This window comes from Spodoptera frugiperda, chromosome 11, assembly GCF_023101765.2.
Source record: "Spodoptera frugiperda isolate SF20-4 chromosome 11, AGI-APGP_CSIRO_Sfru_2.0, whole genome shotgun sequence".
NCBI lineage: Eukaryota > Metazoa > Arthropoda > Insecta > Lepidoptera > Noctuidae > Spodoptera > Spodoptera frugiperda.
The window spans coordinates 130,784-151,921 of record NC_064222.1 but is presented as its reverse complement, the minus strand read 5'-3'; the positions used below and the strand labels follow the sequence as shown (position 1 = coordinate 151,921).

The 21,138-nt window shown below is 35.3% G+C and overlaps 1 protein-coding gene across 1 annotated transcript in view; it reads left to right on the top strand.

Moving 5' to 3' along the window:
* The first annotated feature begins 2,075 nt into the window (after positions 1 to 2,075).
* LOC118274802 (glucose dehydrogenase [FAD, quinone]) overlaps positions 2,076 to 21,138 on the top strand; it is a 37,284-nt gene continuing 18,221 nt past the window's right edge. Inside the window, exon 1 of the mRNA XM_050696915.1 lies at positions 2,076 to 2,266. The gene's annotated coding sequence lies outside the window, so the exon portion shown is untranslated. The remainder of the gene's footprint in view (positions 2,267 to 21,138) is intronic.

Below are 21,138 nucleotides of genomic sequence, written 5' to 3'. Positions count from 1 at the left end.
TATGGTAATAATTGTGTTAAACTAAACGACATTTTATAGGCTCATTGCTAAACTTAAATTCGTTTTGTCGAAGTATTGTTTTCTTATATGTGTAACTAAGTAAAAAAAACGTGCCTAATATTTTTTCATTATCTAACTGACGGACTATATTATATTTTTGATAGTTACATACCCTGTCAACTCAACTACCCTATTGTAGAGCCACAGTAGGGTGGAAACCCGACCGGGGCTAAGAACAACCTTGCTGGCAAGATTACCGTGCCTGGAAAGCAAGAATATAAACAGCTGGTTTTTCATCCGAGGCGGGAAAAGTCATTGGATGATTGTCCCTCATTTTGTACTTAGTATTACGCATCTATAGAGTTGTAAAAACTGTAAATCAAGTTGAAGGCTTATTGTTTCTTATTTTGTGGGTAACCTTCGCCTTGAGTGCATCGTCCATCCGATTGAAGATAATCTACTTAATCGAGTGGAACTGCTTTTTGTTTGAAGAAACATTTTTATTGATATTTTTACTGTATAGAAAAAAACGTTTATAAAACAGTAGGCTGTACAAGGAAAATGACAATGCCAGAATCTCTATAGAGCTTTGCCCCACTAAAAAACTATATTGTACAGGCATGCCAAATGTAGCATTCTATTGCTGCTCTATTAGTGATAACTAAAAACATGTTTAAAAGCCTTTAGAAGTTGCGGTTTTTATGTAAATCTAAGAAAAAAATACCACTTTTAGGTTAAGTACCAGTTTAGGTTAATTGCAGTTATAATGGTAGAAATAATTAAATTAAGTGCTTTATATTATTACAATGCTATCATAGGGTGTTTAGCTATGAAAGGCAGGAATGTTATCACCAATATCACCTTTAGTAATCCTACTTTTAATTCATAGTCATAACGAAACAACAATGTAAACAGAACAGACAGAGCGAATGTCAAATAATGACTTTTTGGACATAACTGGCGCACGCACGCCAATGACGTTTCGTTACATTTAATCACTAACGTTCAAACACGAAATAATAATTAGAATATGCATTCATTATAATATATATTATAAAAAAATTAAATTAACTAACAGTATGTATTAAAACCAAATTCATATTAAAATCCGTACACGTTACATTAATAAATCTTTTTTTTTATTGAATAAATCGTTTTCTTCCTCGTGTATGCGTACTAAGAAACGCAGATGGTCGCCATAGGAACAGAAAATAGGCCTTGGGTTTTTTAAATTCTTTTTATTTCCTACTTTTTATCCGCAACTTTATCAGAATAATTATTAAGTAACCAAGGGTCCTATTTTCATTGCATAAATTTTGATTAATTTACTTTTCTTGTACATTTATGAAATTGAGTGGGGCAGAATCTGGCATTGTCATTTAAGGAAATTAATATCGAAAAGGCCGTTGTGCATAGATGCGCGAGCACAACGTGTGACACCTTTAATTCGATTTGATGCAATGACCTTCTTACATAATTTTTAACTGACTTCAAAATAAGAAGGAGGTTCTCTGTATGATCTCTGTATGTATCGCGTAAAGCTAAACCGATTTTGATAAGGTTTTAGGGATATTACCCGAATTTAAAAAATATGCTCCATTTTTTTATTTGAATTATGTATATTGATATTTTGTCACACCCATTACACTGGAGTAAAGTAACAGCGGATGGGTGTGTTTTGTTAAAAAATAAATTACAATTTCAATTAATAGATTGAAATCACGTTATAATTTATTTAACCGTAATTTAATTTGTTCTTCGTAATGAAAGAAAATAATTTCTATTCTATTCCGATGTTTCGAATGCAGCTGTTTAAGGATTTATTGAAATGGTATAAATTTTACATTACAGGTACTATGACGCATTGTAATGTATTAGGGCTATCTATACCTACCAAGTACCTTCACATTGACTTAACGGCCCAAGGTGCTGCATAGCCATACAACGTACAACAAAAACTACAGCCACCTATTTAGTCATGCTAATTTAACGCCCAACTGACTGATCACTTCACTATATTTATAAAATTGTCTCGCGCAAGCTCCACAGACAACAATTCACAGCCGCCATCGTACGCATTTGACATCCCTATCGCATGCGCAGTAAGCACGCGACCGGCGCGAAATATACACGCGCGCGAATTTGAAAACGGAACGTTGAATACGAACGGTGTTTTGTGTAAAAATAAATAAATATATTTTTTTATTTGTTTTTTTTTTAAACGTTGTGCTTTTTTTTCTTGGTGGGAGCTGGGGAGTTTTAAAAGGTAAGTTATGTCATTGTAGTGTTTTGTAATTAAGTTTATTTTATTGTAATGCGAATTTTTTACAGTTTTTTTTTTCTCCGCCTTTAAATAGTTATTTCAAGTTTTCTATAAAAATATTTTTCTATAATTAATTTTACTATAATAAACCAAAAATGTTGACTTTACCATGCTACGTTAAGTAAGGTCTTAATAAACTTTGCATTCATGTTTATGAAATGTGTACCAACTTATTTGGTATTAGTTTTTCTAGAACGTATTTGTGTGCGAAACTATTATATGTATGGATAGCTCGTTCAGCACGAAATGTTACTAAAGCAGTCTAGTTGACCTGACATTTGCCCTGTAGTCTCAAAGACCCTTTATAAACGGGGCTATGTACATACGCCGTAAATGGTAAAGCTATGATGTTTTATCACAAAATAGGTAACAAAAATAAATATTATTGATATAGCATATTATAATTTTTTCGTAAATAAATAATAAATGGTATTTATTTTTGTAAATAGGTTAAAAACATTATTGGATATTATTTCAAGATTTTATGTAGTTGTGATTTGTAAGCTTTGTTACCATATTTTAAACGAACAATACCCAAAACATAATATGTATTAAACTTCGTGAACTAAACGTATTGATGTCGAAAAAAGCGAAACTGGTAAAATCAAAGATTGAAAAATAACATATACATACAGTTATTTTATTACCTTCAAATATATGGATAAATCTGAATCATTTCCACAAAATATTACAACAGCGTCTATAAATGAGTTAATAACACATAGAATGAATGGTTCCATAGCATTAGGAAGAGCGGCAACAATAAACATGGCCTCGCTCTCGTGAACCTTTCGATTTCTGTACTAAGTTATAGTTACTTACTGGTTTGAAGGACCGAGACCTCTAGTTCGGAACAATGTGTAGTTGAGTACAGAAGCACCAGATTACAGACGAGAAATTAACGTTAAGACTTTGTCTTTATCTATATCCAAGGTTTAAGACTACGGACTTCTCATACATGAGAGTGCGGGTTCGAAAACTATCAATAACTCGGAAAAAGTCACATTGGTACTTACCAATGTGACTTTTTTCGAGTTATATGTACTTTCTAAGATTGTTGAGACACCACTGATAAACGGTGTAGGAAAACATCGTGAGGAAACCTGGGCTTATAATTTCCAATTATAAGCTAAGGCCCTTGGTCAGCACTGGGCTCTTATAGACTGTTGATGATGAGGAATAGTATATATCATCGTTTTAGAGAGTAGTTTTGCAGTCTTTCCTAAAATATCTACCTGGAATATTATGAACCTGTAAATTAGTTACAATCCTACAAAGTAACAGATAACAACAAATAAAATAAGACCATGTAGTCAGAGTGGAACTTCTTAACTTACCTATGGTGTGGTGAAGGTAATTGACCAATTCAAACTTCGACAACGCGGAATTATAACTTATTTACTCCCAACCGACAATAATGGTTATAATAAAAATATTGTTTATGGCTAGTAAATCTATCAATAACTACCATTGTTTCGCAACAAACCCTAAGTAATAAGTGCACATTTTCTTATAAATAGCCTTGATATAAAAATTAGGTAGATAATTTAAACTAGGTTTTCCCCAGGCTTAGTAGAATGCACAATACGTATTGCAGATGCGCTCTGCTCAGAATACTATTGGGTATCCCAATGTCCTCCCAACGGCAGCAGGCGACTGACAGCCAATGGTAACGGGCTGAAGATGATATCTAAATATTGTATTAATAATATGTATTGAAAAAAACCTTGGATATATCTTTTATATAAAAAATTATCGCTACATGTCTCTGTCGCGTAGCGCAAATCTTGAGAACAGCTGAAGCGATCGGTTCTTCTGGGAGAAGGTTTTTATGTAAAAAAAATCCAAAGCGAAACAAAGTTCACATTGTCCGTTAGTTGTTAATGGAAATAACAATACATTGAACATGACCGACCTTTAAAACCAAATCAATCATCCTCCTTGCTTACCACATTACAACGATACACACTACATCTAATTCTACCCATACCATAAGGCCTCCATGAAGGATACCACCACCAGTAGCCTTCAAACCAGCCTCGTCTCATCACCACCACATTATGCACAATCTGCAACATGGTAGATCCGCTTATTGTGTCAGTAACAGAATCCGGTACATTCGGAACTTACTGAGATTCGTACACAAACTTACTATTGTTATCGAGTGTAATCAATGAATGATGGGTAGGTAGGTAGGTACTTCCTTGAGTAGGTTTGATTTTGTTTTGTTTTGAATTAAGTTCGTTGTTTCGTTTTGGTATATTATTAATGATACTCAGATACTCAAATGAGAAATGTCAAAACATGCAAACATATGCACGCAGTTTAACTGTACAATCGAACTGCACAGTTAAATCGTAAGGTGTAACTGTCAATTGAGAGTTTTACTAAAATACGTCATCAATGAATTTATTACGCCTTTCGAAACATTTCCGACTAATCACAACTAGCGCGCAGCAAAACTGTATGATACGACTTTCGACTTACGACATAAGAGCATATTCCTTTTTAAAAGGCCGGCAACGCACCTGTGACTCCTCTAGCGTTATGTCCCATAGGCAGCGCTGATCACGCACCATCAGGTGATCCGTCTGCTCGTTTGCCTCCTAATCCATAAAAAAACAATACTCCATAACACATAACACTTACCCAACAAACAAACAGCCCTTTAACTTTCACGAATACATAAATAAACATCTGCCCCGTCATCATCATCAATTTACTTCAATAAAATCACAGTTACAGCACATTATACTACTGTTAAAGCGAATAAACACAGTATTAGTGTTATCTACCATCTTAATACCCGATGATCACTAGTTGAGATGGTTTTTGTTTGTTATAATTTAAATAATGTTCATAGTGATCGTTACTTTCATTTCTTTTAGTGATAGCCACATTTCTAATGACGATACTTTGTTTATTTTTTTAAAAACGTTGCTCCATACTGGGACTTATTTTCTTAAAATAATAACTGGCGTTTACAAACATACAATTTCAGCTACCGCACTAGTGCAGTCGAAAGTATAAGTATCTATTAAGTATTATTTTGTAACTTGTTGCATTATGATCTCATTTTTGTAAAGAATATACTAAATGCTACACCCGCTTTTGACCATTTATGTTATAAGTCCCATGTATAGAGGGTGAGTCTATTGCCGTATAATGGGCATTACGTGTCGTAATGTCAACCTCTGCCTACCCCTTCGGGGATAAAAGGCGTGACGTTGCATACATACAATAAATGCTACACATACCTACATTTCAATATCTATTACCACTCCTATTCTTGTCTAGTGTATCCAAAGAGCCGACCAAAAAGACCACACATTTGATAGAGACAGGGCAACAGTGCTCTCTGATAAACTTGAACCTTTTAAACTATGATCTCCAACGCGTCTGCCAAGCGGAAAGATTAGGCAAACCTTCTTATATTATATCACGTGTGCATACATAGATATATATGTGGCAGGCGATACCACTTGTGACATGGTCCATCATCAAACTGAAAAGAAACTCTATATCTAAAGCTGAAAAGTTCTAAATTCCATGACTGCTAGTCATAGTACTAAGCATTGCGTTTCAGTTATTATGTATAAAACCTATTGCTAAATATTTTGAAAGAATGCATAGTTTTGTTTTAACTTCGAATAAGATTTGATTGAGACTTAGTGCTTTGCTTCTTCATCTAAAAAAATAATAGGTACCTACGTCATATTATGCCACGATCCTAAGATTTCCTTTATTTTACATATATATTTTCTAAAGCCTGGAAATTAAACTCAAGACCTTGACACAAGTAAAACTCAAGCCTTACTGTAACTGTTACTATACCGTATACTAGTCAACAATTGATAGAGCAATTTCGAATTATTTCAACTATTAAAATCTTGCCAACTCAGACCAGATCACAAGTTAAACAATAAATAACAAAGATGTCTTCACGGTACACGCAATCAGCAACCCGTGCAACTGAGGTTCATTCACGAATTCCAAATTAGTTGCAGTTCAATGAAGAAACCTGGTATTGTTAGCATTTTAATGGCAACCACTAAAGATTCCCACATTAGAACAAAAACCTTACAAAATAAAAAAATATAAAACAATTAGAAAAACGCTAAGGTCAAAACGACCGCGGTTCTTCGTAACCCTTTCGCGCCGGTTACGCGGTTACGTGGTTGCGTGGTCGCGGTTATGGTTGCGGCAACCACCGTGACTGGTTGATGCCTATTCTTATTGACTGGCCGTTAACCAGTCTACAATGGTGCTTACTCAAGCGTGGGATTTGTAATAAATAAATCGCTTTAGTTATTTGGGAAGATGTTCTAGAAAATTGTTAATTGCTTTTTAATAGATGAAATTGATAGTTGTAAAAATGATGTTGATGAGCTTTAGTAATCTAGTTTTTACCGTAAGGTTTAGGGTACTAATATTCACAAAACTTCCAACTATTTGCGATAATTGTTTTTGGAGGTACTAACATACGTCTAAAAAGAAAGAAAGAAAGAAAAACACAGGTACACATTAAAAATAAACCATGGTGCTTCACAGTGCGAAAGGCTTAATGCCGAGGCCAGGGCACAAAGCCTCGAGTCAAGTACGGCGCTGATCTTCAATACCAGCACTCCCCGTCCCAACACAATTTTCTCGCAGAAGTAGTATACCTATTTGAAGCAACACCAGCTTTTCTCTTGTTAAGAACATGTAAAACCTTAAAAACCATTATATCCTAAGTATATATCCAATATTGCACATTCAATAATTATCCTATGAAATACCTACATACCTAAGAAACACTTAATTTGTTGAAGCTGTAGGCGCCGTATGATATATGTCGCTCCGAGCCAAACACTCGTAACATACTGTTTGCATGCGTTGCAATCATATGCCAGTACATACTGACACTACTTGATATGTTACTGGTGTAACTAAAGTACATATATTTCACAATACATAAATACAGACAAAATTATAACTCAACTAAGTACATGAATATAGAGCAAATTATAATGTAAACTGTTTAATATATCCTGAGGACTTGATGGTGTCAGTCAGGCTAAGCGCTTTTTACGTGACTGTTAATTGACTGACAATTGTTTAACCCAATATTATAATAGAGATGATGACGGGGTATGAAAATTAAAAATCTATTCAGTCCGTCAGTTAGGTAATGAAAAAATATTAGGCACTATTTTTTTATTTTTTGTTTTTTTGCAAAGACGTCATTTCTCCATATTAACGTACCTAGAAGAGACGTCACGCGATATTTCAAATAGTTATATCATCGAAAGTATTTGTTTTCGTAAGGAAATAAAAACTGTGTTTCATGACACACGACTTACACTGCTAAATATAACAAAAAAAAACAAGATATAGTTCAACTTCCAAGAAATATGCAGTCACAAACCAAATATGCAATTGCCCAATAGCTAGCCAAAAAATATCACAGTCCACAATAGACTAAAAACGTTAACACAATAAAATTCCCAGTGTTTATCTTTCCTTCAACGTATACTCATAAAATCACTCACGTAGGTCTTAGAATAGATATCTGCCTTAATAATCATTAATTAACACTTTTGTTAAGCGCCATCATGGTTCGAATCATAACAGTGATCTCCTCAACAATGGCTGTTCTAAAACTGAGCAAACATTCACACAGTCGTGCGACTGTGTTCCTAATTACAATGGATTCTTGTTAAGTAACTCTATTTATGTGTGCACTCATTCATTTGTGATGAAATACTGGGTTTTGGGTGCATTAAAATAATTTTGGGTAATTAAAATAGGGAGTATTATTAGTCTAATGACGGCTAAGTTGAAAATACATTTGACACCCTAAGGAAATAAAAATTAAGCAAGGACTGCATTGTATCATTATCACCATCATCATCATCAGCCCGTGTTCTTCCACTGCTGGACATAGGCTTCTCCAATAACACGCCATTGAGCTCGATCTTTAGCTCTTCTCATCCAACCACTGCCAGCCTCCTTGCTGGATATCATCACTCCACCTAGCTGAAGCATTCATTGATAAACCTTAATCTTGCAAACTGCACTCTCCAGAGCGTTTAAGCGTGGAAATTATAGTAAACCCTCTTATGTAAAGGAGGCCCAGTAGACTGTCACGGACAGTAGATGTTGAATTCTGATGTATGACTAGGTAATCTAGTGCTAATCTTCTTTCTACTAACCTTTTCCGAACTAGGTTGGGGTCGCAACTTAGTCTAGACCAGATTCGACTAAATGTCAGTGGTTTACATTTATTTTTACTTTAAAGTGCTATTGAACATCAATCTAATGTTAATTTGTTTCACCTATCATAGCTACTAACTATACTATAAACTTGAAATTTTACCTAATTTTGCCACTTATAAAAACCAACGTTTAATCTTCGGCCGTAGGTTTTATTGATTTACTAATAGAATTACTTAAAATAACGTTTTATTTTTAATTTCATATCAAAACCTATTTATTTATCTTCATTTCATTCGTTCATTTTTGTTCACGAAACTTCGCAATAAATGGAATTGTAGTACGAAATCTGCGAAGTTTCGAACGAAACTTCGTTTTTCGTTGAATTAGAGTAGGCCCCTGTACTATTACTAGATTGTCTGTACATCGTGCGTCATCACAGGTAACGATCAAGTCTAGATCACGATTCTAAAACCCATCACTCCCACGAAAAACCGATGCACGCATCTATAATATTCAGCACGGATTGCCAAACCTTTCCTCTAGTCTATACACATTGCGACAGTCCACATTCACACGAGCGACAAAAAGTCGGGAGTGCGACATCGCACAGCTCGACTGCGACAAAAAGTAATCCGGTTAACGTTTGTCCTTATTTCCCAACTACATCTAAGTGTTTTTAAAGATTAACTCGGGTCACCGACTCGACGTGATTAATCGAGTATTACATAAATACGTAGTCAGTTATAGAAGCTAATCGAACGATACGATAGGCTTTCGATGTAGAAAAATGCCGTGAAATACTTATGTCTATAGCCTTTACAATATTGTGACATTTTGATTGGTCACTTTTCATTGCAAATTGATTATACTTCTTGTTTCCACCAATAAAGTGCATGTAACATGAGAAGACATACATTGATGAGCCATAAAAGGGCTCGTTATGTCTATGTCGAAAGAATGCCGAAGGGATTATGATGCAACTAATCAACTAAACATGTGTAAAATGCCAAGACAATAAGTGACCTATCACGACCACGATTGTCTCGACGTATCGAAAGGGAATCTGATAAAAATCGAAAGTGGATGATACGGCTAATTTGTTCTAATACCGAAAGTTGTCAGAATTACAACAACGTCACGCCTTTTATCCCCGAAGTGGTAGGCAGAGGTGCATATCACGGCACGTAATGCCGCTATACAATGTACACTTTTCACCATTTGTGTTATAAGTCCCATGCAATAGGGGGTGAGCCTATTGCCATATACTGGGCACAATTCCAGACTTCGTGCTACTACTGAGAAATTTTCGAAAAATCAAAGACCCAGTAATACTTCGTCCGACGCAGGAATCGAACCCGAGACCCGATGTCTGGCAGTCGCACCCGCGTTCACTGGACCAACAGGACAGTCAAAATGATATTTGAGTTTATTCAACACTTACCAATAGGTACCCTATGGTATGTATCTAGTCTCCGGCTCAAAGCAGGAGAAGGAACGAGGTAGTTTTTAGTCAGTAAGAGTCTGACACTCCCTCCCGCCTCACCCAAGACGGGAGAAGTCAATGGATAATTGTGCCCCTCAAAAAAAAAATGGTATGTATCTAGGACATACAAAAACCTCCGACCGCGTGTACTATAAGTTCCTTGATTGAATAATTGATAAATTAATAATTAACATACGTCACTGCACTCTGTCACTCAATATTGAATTGAGTTACATTTAATATTCAACCTTGACCATGTAGCAGTAAAGTCCAATGTGGAGAAATGTTGGTTTTCCCTTACTGCATTTGGTTTGTTCTTGGTGTAAATCTTCGAAGAGATAAATGGAGACAGTTATTTATTAATCTGTTGTTGATTAAAATTTGGCCATTACCTATTTCATAAACGCCTCACTTAGGTACAATTTAAGCGTTAAATTATTCTTTAAAAAACAAATTGTCACAACTTAGAAACTTTGAAAGGTAACTTTGAGATTGTCATTTCTCTATATTTGATTTTCCCCATACTCGGATTTTCTCCTGTGTCGCGGGTGCATTTACATACATACAAGTTCACATACATATGGCACCCAGACCCGAAGCAACAATTGAGGATTCCACAAAGAGTTGCTCCTTGCGGGAATTGAAACCGCTACTCGTTACACGGCAGCCAGTTACCCAGCCTTCGCGTCAACCGTGCAGTCAGTCAGTTCAGTATTCATTATTTTTAAATAAGCATCGACTTCAAAGTCTTATTTATTTAGAACCTAGGTAAGTCACGTTAATATGCTATGTACCTAAAACTGTACATTGTGTACAATTAATGCTTTATTTCCTAGTGTGAGTGGTTTCTCTAATTAGTGTAATTACGCGTGTGTCGCATTGTTGTCGATGCCGGGATAACGATGCATTCACACATACCGACTATGTTACAACCTTCCCACTTTCTATAGAACTATTCTTTGATATTTTAGTTAATTAGACATCAAATACTCTTAATTATTATGTTATTGGCTTACTCATGTAACCTTTTGACGAGGAACTCGACTAATTTCATGTCATCCTAGGGGCTTGTATTCGTGTGCAACATTCCGCATCACACGACGCGGCGATTGTCGCGCTGCTACTGAGCCGATAACATAATAATTATGTAAAGAAGACGTTCGTAGTTCAGGAGTAAACTAAGTTAAAGTAAATTCAGATTTTTTGAATATTTGTCATTAATAAAGGGCAATATTTTTTTGCCAATTACACAATACACACAAAGGTTCTGAGAATTCCTTTTTCCAATGATATAATTAATTATATGTAGTTCGACCCTTACTTATCAGAAATATTATGAGATCATTCAATTAACGTCGCCTAAGAATAGCCTCCGTGCAAGACATCCGGCCTCCCGGCCAGACAACCTTACATGTAGTTGGCTGGTTTATTTATTTTTAGTCCGATAATAATCTGGTATCCAAACTTATTCCGACTTAACATCGTAGGTACTAGCTGTTGTAAAAGTGAAAAGGTCAAAAGAAACATAATAGAAAAATTTATTAGATATGAATAAAAATAAATAGTGAATTTGAGGGCGACTGCCGAATAAAACATCTCGGTCTAATTTCTGGATCAGGCAAAGTATTATTAATTGTAGAGGATTTTTACATTCCCTTATTATATGGGAATCATATTGGAAATTGTAGAATATTTTACTCAAACACCAAAGTCAAAATATAGTTATGTATTGGAACATAGCAATTACATACAAATAAACAGTACACAGGTTATCCTTGACATAACAGTAATATAGTTATTGAAAGTAGTTTGCACGAGTCATCTGCAATTTTAGGAGAACGTTTACCGATGTAGATTGCATACAATACTGAAAATGAACTTGATCTTTAAAATAAAAATAAAAAAACTAAAAATCTATTGTTAGTGTTGATTTATAAGGTCAAAGATTTAAGAAGAACTTATAAAATCATACTATTGCTAGTTCTCTGCATAGACTATAGGCCTCTTCTACGTTAAAGGGGTTTACCGTCATCGCCATTCTTGGTAGGTCAAGTTAGATCGCAGTATAAAGAAGTTAGGATTTATCTGGGAGCATTGCTGCTCAGTCTCTGCCATTTGTACAGTCCCTTAATTGACTACTACAAAGTTACAGTACAATACACATGAGATGAGTAAGGGTGGTGTTATTTAACGGCACAAATCAGCAACAACCTCCTATAACCGCTGCAACTCCTGTAAGCCAAGATCTATAGTAGATACAACCATGAAAACGCCAGGAACATTGAAGTCCGACGCGTTCCAATGACAGGGGTGGTGTGCTATATTCTGCTGGCATCAAACGGTTTAGTAGATAGTATACTGAAAAAATAAACTGCTGTACTCAGAGTCATTTAATGGTTACTTAACTCAGACCTAAACAATTGTTTCGGAACAACATCGTTACTAAAGAATAGGTTAAGTACCCAACTAGCACTTAAGAGTTAAAATAAGCTATATAGAACCTGTATAGAGACTATAGCCGAAGTTAATAGTGTTAATGCAGTCCTGTAGTAGTGAGTAACAGCATTCTCTAACACACTTGTAACCTCAAAGGAGGCCCACGATTTTACAGGCAAGAGTAAAATAAAGTCTATAGTATGGTGTTATACTAGCAGCAGTGTGCCTGCAATTAAGAGTCGAATATAGTCAGATAACATACATGAGAGTGTTATTATGGTCACTTAAAACAGTTAGTTGACACCTTGGGTTATAAAAAGGATTTATAATGCTTTCAGATAAAGCTGTCACTGCTTTATTGATACTTTGTTAACTCCAGTGTATAGTTTTTAGTGTCAACTCACAGAAGAACGTTGAATTTTAATAGGTTACATAGCTTATCCACGTAAAGTTTAGATAGCGAAATATTATGGTGTCCATTTTATTAAGTATACCGGAAGATAAATTTTATTTAAAATTATATATATATGTACTTATGTATTTACTAGATTATTGTCCTTGATGATAGATAGTAGGAACTTGTAATTGAGGTTAGGGAAGTAACTAAATAATATCCTGAAAGTATAACTTACTGCGAGGTGCACCTAATTATGATGATTGTACGGTTCGAAGAGGTTTTGTGGTCGGCTACTGCAGTCTGTATCGCGGATGCTGTAGATCCTCGAGCAACTAACTAATGCTTGAACCAACGAAACAATGTAACCAAGAATTGTAATATGTACCTGATTGAAAAAGACTAACCTATGTAGTTTCTTGCTCGTACTTCTCCATAGGAAACTACTCTTTGGAACGAGCAAATAGAGCAACTAGAAGATTTGCTCGAACGTTCAAAAGTAAGGCACCCGGCCTATTTGAAACAAAAAAAAAATACTTTGAACTATTTGTGTGATTTACAAATTATGTACCGTATTTTTGTGGATCTAAGTAAAACAGTATAGGAACTCATATATGCATATTGTGAAAATCGTTTTCTATAGATACATTATCACGAAATAAAATTCAACTAATACCAATTTATGCCCCATAACTTAGTTATTACAATTGTCTTTAGTCTCCAACAAACAATCGTAATTTACATTTCAACAAGTATTTCATTAAATCGATTGAATAATAGATGAATGAAACAGAAATTAGATCCGGTCTCAATTCGTTCACGCACATCAAACTATCCCATCCTTACAACGTAATCTCAACTTTATTTCAAATCGATAGAGTTGAAAATTCAATAAAGAAAGACAGTAGTAGGGTACTAGGTATTACCTCGTTGAACAAACCTGCCAGAAAGATAATATCAAATCGATATCTTTTTAAATATTTCTATAAGCAATAGGGCTGTGACAGCACTAATACAAAATAACAAATTACTCGATTGGATCGCGTGAACAAATCGCACTCGATCTTAATGAAATCGGTCGTAACTGTAAAAATGGTGACAGTTCAATTGTCAATGTTTATATTGTGAAATAATAATCATTATTGTGATGGGAGATTATTGTGCCTTTTGTCAAAGAAACAAGAAAGGTAATGTGTTTTTGTGTTTACATTATTTATTCTGTACCCTTACTACGAGTTTGATTGGTTGGTTTATTCGAGCCGACCAATGAAAGAGAAACACTCTTCTTTATAATTTATCTAGACTAATCAATAAAATTGGAGTGTCTGTTTGTAATATTGAAATAATCGCTGTTTATTACATTCATATGAATGGACAACACAATACAATTTTTGTTTGTCTGTCTGTTTATTCTTGCTAATCTCTGAAATAGCTGAACCGATTTTGACGGGACTTTTATTGGCAGGTAGCTGATATACTAAGGAGTAACTTAGGCTACTTTTACTTAGTCCGTAATTCACGTGAACGGATCTGCGGGCATCAAAACATAAACTTTAACATACTCATTTTCCCTAGAAACTTCTTACTTTTACTTTAAATAACGATGATAACTAGAAACAAATATTGTAGTGAGCGAAAAGTGCAACAGCTATATCTCTACCATCCCACACCTAACAAAAACAGTCACGATGTTACGCACATCGAAACCGCACCACTTCCTATGCACAAACACAATGCATGTCATCACAACGTGAAAGTTTTATCGATACTAACGCCGGCATTGTCATCCGACACAACACTACAAGGTTAGTGATGTAACCGTCATGTTCAACTTAATATCGATAGTTTGTTTGTTTGTAAAACAAGTAATTAATCCGTTATTGGAGTATCGAATTGGAGCGGTTCTCATCAAAGATCATCTGATTCGGTTTAGCAATGCCGATGTGGTCAAGGTTTCGAGTGGTGATCTTTATTTACACGTCACGATCCGTTTACAGCTTGTGTATTAGTTTGTTAATTTATTATGTTTTGTTACCGTTGACTGCACGATTGGTGCGGTGGCTGGGCTGCCGTGCAACGTGTAGCGGGTCCGATTCCCACACGGAGCAACTCTTTGTGTGATCCACTAATTGTTGTTTCGGGTCTACGGTCTATATATGTAAATACACTCACGACACAGGAGCAGATCCTAACATGGAGCAAAAAAATAACATCTCTAATGATCAATACAAGATTATTGTTGGTAAATAAAAATTTGACTTAATCATAGACATTTAGAATTTTATCTATAGCTTGGCTTTACTTAAAGCCACCGCTTTAATTCTTATAGATAAAATTCTAGAGACGCATGCCGCGTCTCTATTTATTCCACTTGACAGTGTAACATTCAGTTTTCATTAATTGTATTAAGCAATGGGAGGTGAGTAACACCAAATTCCGTGCTATTACTAAAAATATTCTACCGGGACAAAATAACAATACTTTGTCCGATTTAAAGCCCGAACCCAAGCCCAAACGACCCAAGATACAGTCCAAAATTAAAAATATTAATAATGTGCTTCTCGTGACTTATGATACTAGGAAATAATATAATAAAGCAAAGCAGTTATTATTCTCATAACAATTAATTACTATACTACCATTAGTACCATTAACATCTTCAATGTGTCAATGAATATGACAGATGACAGATGATTGACACTCCGCCATCACTATTGTCATCTGGCAAGACTAGAAAGCTAGTGATGTAACGTGTATTGTCGATAATATGCGAGTGATACATCAGAAATGTCATTTATCGTTACCGATAGATCAATTTGTAAATGAGGTCACAACGTTTAATGCGTATTAGTGTCATTTGTATGATAGTCGATGTCAATTATTACATTATTATTTTATTATTGACTTATTATATTATGAAAAATATAGTATTAACTTAACTACCTAAAGTTTTGTTAAAGAAAATCTTATAACATTCAACTTCGGTATATATTTACCTATAGTTTAAAACAAAGCCTTGAGCTGCGGACTACCTAGCGGGTTACCGGGGCTCCGGCTCGAAAAGCAGGAGTAGAAATGGGTGGTTTTTAGTCAGTAAGAGTCTGACACTCCCTCTCACCTCGCCGAAAGCGGAAGAAATCATTGGATGACTTTCCCCTCAAAAAAAAACATTTAATCTTACTGTGTAACTTTGCACTCACTATTTTTAGACTGAAAGAATGACGAAATAAGTAAATATTTATGTGTAGGTTGGTACTTGCATTCATATGTTTACATTGACAGCAAAATTAACTCCAACTTGATTACAGCATCGCATTTATAAAGGTATGTTAACGCAGCTTGCTATAAAATTCTTTATAAAGTACGTTTCCGTGTCGTGTTCGTGTTCGCTGGGAGTTCTTGTCACACCAGTCGGAAGGCACACGTAATCGGAACATTGATTTTGTATAAAAAACGTTGGAACTGTGCACAGCGGAATATTTCATTGGGGACATACATTGAGCTTAAAGATTTATCTTTCTATCGTCAATGGCTTTCTAGCTAAATTCTCCCTTGATGCGGTAGATTTAACAGGCGAATGAGTTTGTTACATTAGGCTCGAATAACTTACTTGTAATAATTTTCTGTTAATTATTCTGGTAGCTAGAAATGCTCGTTTAATGCCCTAAAATAAATTAATAAACACCTCTATTTCGAATTCTGTTCGCTTAAAATGAGCAATATTGTTCTGAGTCTCTATGGTTCAGTTGTAAAGGGGCATATCTTCCTTGATGGCAACCTTGTCTCCAAAAAATTAACTGAATTAGATAGTGTACCGAGATAATTGACAAATAACATTTTGATATTAATATCGTCTGACATTTTCTGACATTAAATCGACAATGTATCATTCGAGCCGCCGCGGAGTAATCTATAGCAGTCTGAAATATGGCGGCTCCATTACTGGCTCTCTGTTGTAACTCTAATAACATGATATTATGGGGTTTTTGACTATATTGCGTGCCATGGGGAACATTATTCTGTCGTTACATTTTGTAATATTTGTTGTTAAAGTTTAAGGTTCTTTAAAAGTTAGTAATGTGTTGTTTATATGTATAATTTGCAACAATAAAACAAAATCTGTATCGTGGTCGGTCAATCGTCATTCGTTTTGTTTGTACAAGATTGTAGACTTTAGTAGGTACACTTTCCAATCCGAATCTATACCCAATAAGTACTTTGATACCAATTAGCACCTGCAGTAATTGTCATATTTTAATTTGGAAATAATTTTGAGAATAGTTACGTTTTCTTTTTCGATAATACCTCCTTGGTAACCGTATAAATAAACAAGATAGTTACATTTCAAATCTATAGCTATAGACTGCATTTTCATTATTTATGTTACATTTTCATTTGATACAGTAAATGATATCTTTAACTATTTTTTAGTTTTAAACGATCGATATTTGAGTGTCTAGTGATGTGACCCGCAATATCGATAGTAGGCTACGACTCAAGGCCGGCCCTTCCATGGGATACCTCAGTCAGATAGTAAAGTAATTATAGTTTTGCAATAATTTAAAAACTTTACTGTGATTATAAAATATTTTAGTTTATGGAAGCAATTACGTCTAGTTCATTGATTTCGAACGGAATTAGTGAAATACTAAAATCGTGAATCAGTTTTGCACGCGTGAAATTCGGAGTTATTAAATCTTCCTCTAGAAACCCTTGATTTATTAAAAAAACACCAATCAAAATCTGTTGCATAATTTTAAAGATCTAAGCATACAGACGGCGGAAATACAGCCGGCGAAAATTAACTTCATACTTTTTATCCCGAGAGCGAGGCGAGATGGAATGTCACTCTTACTGACTAAAAACCACCCCGCCCCTGCTTTACGAGCCGGAGCCCCGTCAAACCCGCTAGGTAGACGGCAGCTCCGGTTAAAATAAAGTGTTTTATTCTCTAACTAAACTGTGCAAATTTTATATGAGAAATATTTATTTTATTTAACACGTTCAAATAAAAAGCTCCGCCTAACCTCAATTGAGAAACAAATTAATAAAAAGAAATATTTAGCACCATGACATTCTACAGGAAATTACAGTCACCAATTACATGTATAACAAACCTGTCCAATATCGTTGCATCACCGAAAACCATCGATCGATGTCTTGTCAAACGTAATGCCATTTTAAAAATATAGATATAACTAGTGCAATATCTCAATAGACAGGTGTATGTATAACAAGTGTGTGAAGTGCTGTCACACGTACCCTGGAGGCGTGCCCTGTATATGTCAATTATATTCATTGAACTACCCGACATATGTAAACTGGTTTTACTTGAAATAAACTCTTGCCTTCGTTAATTGTATTTGCGAAATTATTTTTTTGCAAATTGTTCATATACAAATTGTTATATGGTAATCTTGTTTGAAATTGCCTTATGTTACATACATTTTCTATTCGTCATTCATTCGGAGATTAAATTTAAGACATTATACTCGAAAATTGCACTTCATCATCATCGTCAGCCTATGTCTATCCACTACTGAATATTGACCCATCGTCCAGTACTCTACTAAGCTAAGCTTACAATAACATAGCCAACCCATTTAACACTACAACTTAAATACCTCAAGAATTCCTTTAAACCTTCACTACAAAAACACAATCAACTTGATAAATGATCATCCCCACTGTAACCACACACACAAGAAAGCAACACTTAATCCTTTCCTACCACTAATCCATTCTGACACAGTGGCCACCTTGACCCACTCTGACCCACTGCGACTGTTGGGACACAATGACCGACATTGACCATGCCGCAATGACCACGGATGATTGTCTGTCACTATCAGTCAGGCTTGCAATCGACTGATGGATGCACTGTGACCGATGTGTCAGGCGAGGTAACGAACTATTGTTTACAACTGATGAGAATGCCGTGGAAATTGAATGACTATCATTGCGTCGATGTCCTTGGTGCGATTGTAAGGTTGAGAAAAGGAAGATTTGATTTCAAAATGTATAGGTATTGTATCAGTCTCTGCCTAACTCCATGGAAGACAGGCGTGAGGTTTAATTACAATCCCAAAATTGTACAGATCATAAATATCATTGGTGAATGGGACATTAATGTGATGTGATGAAAAGTTCAATGAACGGTTATCACTTAAATGATTAAGAGACAATTATCGTTTTCCAATTCCATTCATCTAATAAAAAGTTTTCTTGGTTCAATCTCTACTTATACTGCTGTTAGCTTAATACTAAACTTATTCTAACAACCAATAAACTAAAAGTGTAATTATCACCTCAACTCAATTAAGCCGACAACAGATCAACAACAATACTCGCAATGTTATCAAAGCCCAATAATGGCTCGCAACGTAAACGTTGACAACGCCGTGTCCTTGTGGGCAGACAAAGGCTAAGGCGCGTTCTCTTTCAGCCTAGCTTCAAGATCGAGTGAACGGCGCTCAGGAAGGCATCTTCCAATATGTCAAGGAACCAACGAGTTTGGAAGTTTTTACTGATAATGTTTAGTGAGGATTACAAATATCTTTAAATAGTAGTTGTCATATAGGGACCCATAGGTGCTAGGAAATACTTACCTAAATACGCAAGTGCTCTTGGTTGACAAAAACAGTTCTTAGGTCGAAAACAACAGAGACAGTGAGCTTACCGGAGGCCCAATAAACTCCCCAATCTTCCCAATCTCCGATTACCCAACAACCCTTACATTCCTAAACTCCAAAGGCCGGCAACGCACTTGTAACATCCCTGGGTGTTCAGGTGTCCATGGGTGGCGGCGATTGCTCACCATCAGGTGAGCCGGCTACTCGTATACCGGCTTATACCATAAAAAACACAAAAATTTGATTTGCAACTGGCCAAAATATTGTTGAAACTAATTGTTTCGATTTTCAAAAATATATAATGATATTTACAATAAATAACTTACATACTTTATAAACGTGTTAATCTCAATTAATAACATTGATTAAGATCAATTACTTCGATATCAATATGATAGCACAGTAATTTAGACAGTAATGATAGGATGCGATCTTGCGATGCTCTGCAATGAGCTGGTCCAAATATTTTGCACCTCAAATGCCAACAAGATTTTGCGAAATTTTATAGATCATAAAAGGTGCATTCTGCCCTGAAGCAACTACTTGAAGTTTGCAATAATTTATAATGCAGTAGGAATACCTGTTCAAAGCCTGCCTTTAGTATAAAACAATTTATTGAGAAAACAGTAAAGTAGTTTACACAACACAAAGATAAATAGGCAAAATATTTCCCTAATATGGGACCCGAACATAACTTGAAACCAGTCAAATCACCTCGTCAAACAATTACCTCGAGTCAATTGACAACATCTCACAATACTTCTAAGACAAAATCACAATAACTATAACATCTACATATGTAAAATTGCCAACACAAGTCTATAGACCACAAAACAGTAGCTCGCCTGAACTTGCCATCACTCTACAAGAGGCAATCACCACCTCGTTACCTCTTACCACCATAATAGTTACACGCCATTATGTCATGGTAATCCATCCATGGCGTGGTAATAACTATGATTCCAACAGTTGTCCTACAAGTATAAGTACGGGGTTCGCATCCTGCCTCATTTTGTGTAACCTTCAGCTTTGCACGCATTGCTGTAGGTACTTAGGTTAGGTACTGCAGTTAGGTGCATCTACGGTGTTTTTTACGGTGGATTTTTTCTTCTTGATTTCTGTCTGTGTTGTTTATAACAGTTGATTGTTATTTGTCTAATTTCCCATTGAAGTGAAAACCATGTTTTTTATACATACAGAAGTATTTACCTATGTATAAGTATTAGAGTTCATTTCTAATAGTAAAAAAAAAATGATTCCGTTGATGATTTTACAGCAAAGGTTTCTTGCTCAATCCCCAAAACATGTAAAAATGGTAAGGTGGTCGTTCTCAAAATGTTCTGTATCAACACATCACAGCTTTTGAAAAATATTCTAATACATACTCGTAGGAAGCTCATGAGTACCTAGCTGGTGAAAATGGCCAGTCCCAGCTACACTCCGACCTACAGTATTACGTTACAAGCCATTCGGTTTTCCCACAGCCCTGTTATCCAACCATTAACACCTTATCTGATGTGATCAAAACCCAATTCTATTTTGTGAACGTTTAAGACGGAAATTCAATGACAATAACCGGAAATAAATGATCACCATACAGTCCTATTTTCTTTATCTTTCCATCTTTTTACATAAAACACAAAATTCCTTCGCCACAAACCTTACTTGAGAT